This window comes from Saccopteryx bilineata, chromosome 4 (genome assembly GCF_036850765.1).
Source record: "Saccopteryx bilineata isolate mSacBil1 chromosome 4, mSacBil1_pri_phased_curated, whole genome shotgun sequence".
Taxonomy (NCBI): Eukaryota; Metazoa; Chordata; class Mammalia; order Chiroptera; family Emballonuridae; genus Saccopteryx; species Saccopteryx bilineata.
In genome coordinates, this window is record NC_089493.1 from 87,734,728 (window position 1) to 87,740,727 (window position 6,000).

Here is a 6,000-nt window from a genome sequence, read left to right on the forward strand (position 1 = left end):
CTTTCACTTGAAACGCTGGGTTAGGTGAGGCTAGGTAAGGAGAAGAGAATGCTAGAAATTTTGGTTCTCTTTTTACGGAAGGTCCTCAACATGGGGAGAGAACCAAAACCAGTAGAAGGAAATTGTGGTAGAAGAGAAATATACCAGTGGGACTGAGCAATATCCCAGAATGTGTGAGGATTCTTCAGTAGAAATGTTGCCCATTATATTGGGAAGTGAGTGGACCATTTAAATCAAAGAATGCTGCTGGGAACTCTGTGTGATTTCCCAAGTACAGACGTCATATTGCCATTGTCTGCATTCCTCTCTAAATTTGGAGGTGAGGAATTGGTGAGGGGAGAGAGGGCTGTGTTGAGGCACTAGTAACTGGAAAGTGTTCTTAATTGTGGTGCTTACTTCTTTGATCATTCCCCTTTTGAAACAACCTGAAAAAAAGACACCCTGCATTTGTGCTACTTGCTGATGAGAACAAATGAAATCAGAGCTGTGTACCGACTGAAGATTTCCTCATTTTGGAAATTAATAAAGGCCTTAAAATTGCCATAATTCCCTCATCTGTGCTAGAAGGGAGGTTTTATTCAGTAATTTAGAACTGAATCGTATATAGAATTTGTACAGACACTAAGTAAATTGCTAGACCAAAAAACACAGTTGAACTTTCTTTCAAAGCTGTAAAAAAATTTATGGTAAAAAAGTCTTTGCCTTTTTAACCAAAATGGAGAGGAAAAAGAAACACATAAGTTTTTCACTAAATGTTCTGTGACTTGGTTCAACCTGATCTGGGCAGAACAGATTCAAATAATCTAACACGGATGTGCATCCTCAATTACGAAGTTGCCTTTACAAACCTGAGCGTTCTAGCTGCGGGGCAGGAGGCTAGAGAAGAACGGTCAGTGGACTGGGGTTCATGACGACAGCTTGGCCATGACTTTGTGCCCTCGAAGCCTCAATCATGACCAGAGAGTGCAGGGTTGAACTCATCGGTACCTTTGTATATGATCCTGCAGAGCTTGTTTCATTTTGAAAGTATCAGGAAGTTTGACTGACTCACCCAACATGCTTCCCTGGGAGCTAAGAAAGCCATGTTCTCTAGACCTCAGAATTGAGAGTGGATGAATCTAGCGATTGGTAGGTAACATGATCTGCCTTTTGTAGCAAGCCAGAAGCCAGATGTCCCCTCCCCTTTGATCTGAATAACACTTTAGGCTGCAGACAATAAGATTGGTTTTAAATTTATTGTCTCTTTGATTTCTGCATTCTAATGCTTTTTAAATTCTTTACACAAGACAGGGCTATATATAGGCAACAAGGGTGGTTCAATGGAGGCCAAAAAAAAAAAAAAAAAAGCCAGTAGCTTTGAGAAGTGCCGAGCAGAGCCTTGTGCATATTTCTCTGCAAGGAAACAAAGATGACTGACTTTGGGGGCAGGAGTTTTTTTCATTTCCAGTTGTTTTACTCCAAAATGAAGTTTCCTGTTCATGGTTCCAGCCGGATTTGTGTAAAAATTCTTTGCAGAACACCCCTCTTTGCAAAGCACTAAAGAGGAATGCAATTTAAGTGAAGGAATCCCTAAATCAGAACATCTTCCTTCTCTGAGCCCTCTGCAACCTTTACCCCAGTTAACATTCCCTTTTCTTCTTTAAAAATAATTTAATTGAATTTATTGGGGTGACACCAGTTAACCTAACTGTACAGGTTTCAGGTGCTTAATTCTACAACACATCTCTGTACACTGTATTGTGTGTTCACTCCCAATCAAGTTTCTGTCCATCACTAATTATCCCCCCCCCCCCCGCACCCTCTTCCACCTCCCCCCTGCAATCACCACACTGTTGTCCGAGTCCATGAGTTTTTTCTTTTTTCTTTTTGTTCTTTTTTATTCAATCCCACCACCCACCTCATTCAGCCTTCACCACCAACAGCTGTCTGCCTGCTTTCTATCTATGAGTCTCTTTCTATTTTGCATATTAGTTCATTTTGTTCATTAGATTCCACCTATGAATGAAATCATATAGTACGTGTTTTTCTCTCACTGGCTTATTTCACTCAGTATAATGCTCCCCAGGCCCATCCATGCAGTTGCAGAAGGTAAGATTTTTTTTTTAATGGCCACATAGTATTCCATTGTGTGAATGTACCACAGCTTTTTTGTCCACTCATCTACTGATGGGCACTTGGGCTGTTTTCGGAACTTGGCTATTGTAAATAGCACTGCAATAAACATAGTGGTGCATATGGTCTTTTGAATTAGTTTTTTTGCATTCTTAGGATGTATTCCCAGAAGTGGGACTGCTGAGTCAAATGGCAGTTCCATTTTTAATGTTTTCAGGAAACTCCATACTGCTTTCCACAGTGGCTGCCCCAGTGATTTCCCACCAGCCCTGTGGGAGGGTCACCCTTTTTCCAGACCCTTGCCAGTACTGGGTTTTTTTTTTGTTGTTGTTGTTGTTTTTTTGTATTTTTCTGAAGCTGGAAATGGGGAGAGACAGTTAGACATACTCCCGCATGCGCCCGACTGGGATCCACCCGGCAGGCCCACCAGGGGCGACGCTCTGCCCACCAGGGGGCGACGCTCTGCCCACCAGGGGGCATGCTCTGCCCCTCCGGGGCGTTGCTCTGTGGCGACCAGAGCCACTCTAGCGCCTGGGGCAGAGGCCAAGGAGCCATCCCCAGCGCCCGGGCCATCTTTGCTCCAATGGAGCCTTGGCTGCGGGAGGGGAAGAGAGAGACAGAGAGGAAGGAGGGGGGGGTGGAGAAGCAAATGGGCGCTTCTCCTATGTGCCCTGGCTGGGAATCGAACCCAGGTCCCCCCGCACGCCAGGCCGACGCTCTACCGCTGAGCCAACCGGCCAGGGCCCAGTACTGTTGTTTATTGATTTATTGATGATAGCCATTCTGACAGGTTAATGCTTTCTTCCCGTCCTTGTTATGCAGCCTGTGTGAGTCAGTCTGCTGAGGCTGAGGGCTTAATCTCATTAGTCCTGCTGATGGTGGAGATGCAAATGTCTAAATCCAACCTCACCTCGTGGGACGTTACATGGCATTTGGGAATCTTCTTCAATTAATATTACCTGAAAAATAGTGACTGGGTACTCCATCAAATGAGTAAAACGTTCGGCCCAGTTCTTGTCCTCAGGGTGATCAAACATGGGAGAAACTGCCCCAAGGGGTCAGCCCGTTCTGGAAAAAACACCAGAAGGATGGAAGGAAAAGGGGCTCAAGTCTCAACACATTTTCATCGCAGTTCTGTGATTTTGAGTGAGTCCTGGCTTCCCTCATCTCCTTTTCTCTTCTGGAATGTTAGGTGAACTCATATTGACCTAGCATTTCAGATTCAAAAGCCTTTTTCACATCTTATTTGAGCCCAGTAATCACCCTGTGAGGTAGCCATGCAGCACAGTCCGTATTTTAGGACGACGAAGATGAGCTAAAGGATGAAGACTTGTTACTAGTCTGAGACAAAGGGAAGACTGGGACTCAGTTTCCCTGACACCTTCTCCAGAGCTCTGTGCACTTCATGAAACTCACCCTCCCTCCCTGCCTGGGAGTCATAAGGACCAGAAGGGTCTTTGTTTGCAAGAAGGGTTTGCAAAGAAACACAGTGATTCCAGCAAAATTCCAATTCCTTCTTCCCAAGAATCCTCTACGAACTTCTCCTGGAAGAAAGGACGAGCCATGAAAGCACTCGAGGAGGTGAGGAATAAGAAAACCAGCAAAGGCTGACTTTCCCTGCGGACTGTGGCACAGCTCACCTTTGCTGTGTGGGGGCGGAGTCCCACAGGCTCCCCCTTTGAGTTAACACACCTATCAGATTTTCTAGTTGGTTTTCAATCAGTTCCTTGGATATCTGGTATGAGGCCGCAGGAGCACTTCTTTCTGCTTTATGGTGATGAAATATGAGCGATGGCCACAGCCGAAGCTTTCCAGTCTGATGGGGACGGCCCCCAAGGCGGCTCTTAGAAACCTAAAGGGCAGTCGGGAAGGGCTGTGAAATTGTGAGCAGAAGCAGGCTCTCACCACACAGCTAGTCATCAGGTCTCCCAAATACATTATCCTCTGTGGTCTGTATACGAGATGTTTTATAAATAAAACGTAAGACCCAGTCTGCATACCCAAGAGCATTACTGACAAAATGGTAGCAAAACACTTAAAAAATACCCGTGACGCCAGCGGCTACAGGGTTCTATTCAAATAGGTGCACCTGGGCTGGACTCGCTGCAGCCCAGAGTTGTGAATGTGGCTGCTTTCGAGCATGTTTCATACCGAGGTCTCTTCGAGTGACTGCTGTAGGGTGTCCCTTCGGGCCTGGAGCCCACCTGCCTCTTCTCTACACATTCATCCTTTTCCAAATTCATCCTCGCGGAACGAAGACCTCCTATGTATTGAATGAGTGCCAAGGAGGGTTTAACTGTGGGATCACATTACTTTAAGTGGTCTGAGAAAGAACCATATGGGACTATGGAATTTTATTCCAAAAGACCAGAACCTCTGAACTCAGTTCCAGAGAACGAGCCCCTGTTCTTAGTTCAGACCGCGGGCTCTCTCTCTGTCTCCCAGGCTGGGCCGTGGAACTGAGTGTTTCCAGGAACGAGGGCGGGTCTGCAGGTGGCACGATGCTGTGGGCAGGGAAGAGGGGTGCTCCTTCTTGGGTGCTGCAAGAGGGAGAGATTACTGCTGGGAACTGAGATTCCTAGTTCCGTGTGGAACCCAAACACACTCGAGGGTACAAAGGGGCCTGAGAATCTCATTGCCATCCCTTGGCACAGTCCAGATCAAAACGTGATGAGGGTACCAGGTGACGCCATTTAAATAGAAATCATCTACTCTTCATTGCATGGGGAAATTAAAAAGTGAATTTTTAAAATTTTTATTTTGTTTATTTTTTTAGCGCATTCAAGAGAGAGGAAAAGACAGACAGAAAGGGAGAGAAATGAAAAGGATCAACTCATAGTTGCAGTACCTTAGTTGTTCATTGATTGATTGCTTTCTCATATGTGCCTTGACCAGGGGACTTCACCTGAGTCAGTGACCCCTTGCTAATGCCAGTGACCTTGGGCTCAAGCCAGCGACCTTGGGCTTCAAGCCAGTGACGTTTGGGCTCAAGCCAGAGACCATGGTGTCATGTCTATGATCCTATGCTGAAGCTGGTGACCTCATGCTCAAGCTGGATGAGACTGCACTCAAGCCAGTGATCTTAGGATTTTGAACCTGGGTCCTCAGTGTCCCAAGCTGATTGCTTTATCCACTGCGCCACTGCTTGATCAAGAAAAAAAAAGAAATTTAATGTGTAAAGAATATTCTAGTCCTATTGTCTTACACTGCATAGCCACTTGTTTCTAAAGTGCTACTATCTGAAACCATTTGACTCTTCTAACTTTGTGAGACAGGGAGGAGGGAGTAAACATTTGGCAGGCTGAGAAAACGAGAATCTAAACAGTCCAGTGACTTGCCAGCGGAGTGTGACAAGGGCCCGGCCTCCCACTGCTGAATTTAGTGCTTTTCAAATGGCCACATAGTCTGATCTGCATTGGCCTCCAAGGCTCCCTGGATTGGAATGAAAATGGGGCTCCTGTGTTTTGTTTTGTTTTGGTCCTTTTAAAGATCTTCTTCCTTCATTATGCTCTGTCATACACAGAAGAATACACAAAAATAAAGTTTATTGATTTATTAATCAAAAAGGACTTCTGTAACATTGCCCCCCCCGGGGCAGGCGAGGCCGCCTGGGCAGCTCCGTGGGCTGAGACAGGAGCCTCAGTTTAGGAAGGCTGGCTGCACACTCCGCTCAGTGCTCTGCTTCCACTCTTCAGAAACTCTTCATCATTCGTCAGCGATTTCTCATTTTGCACTGGGCCTGTCAAATTATGTATTCAGTCACACTCCTACCCAAACATGTTTCCTCCCCCAGAATGGCCATTATCCTAACTTTTCTGATAGTCTTTTCTTTTCTCTATAGTTTTACCACCCCAGTATACATGAATAAATATTATCATCTATTTGGCT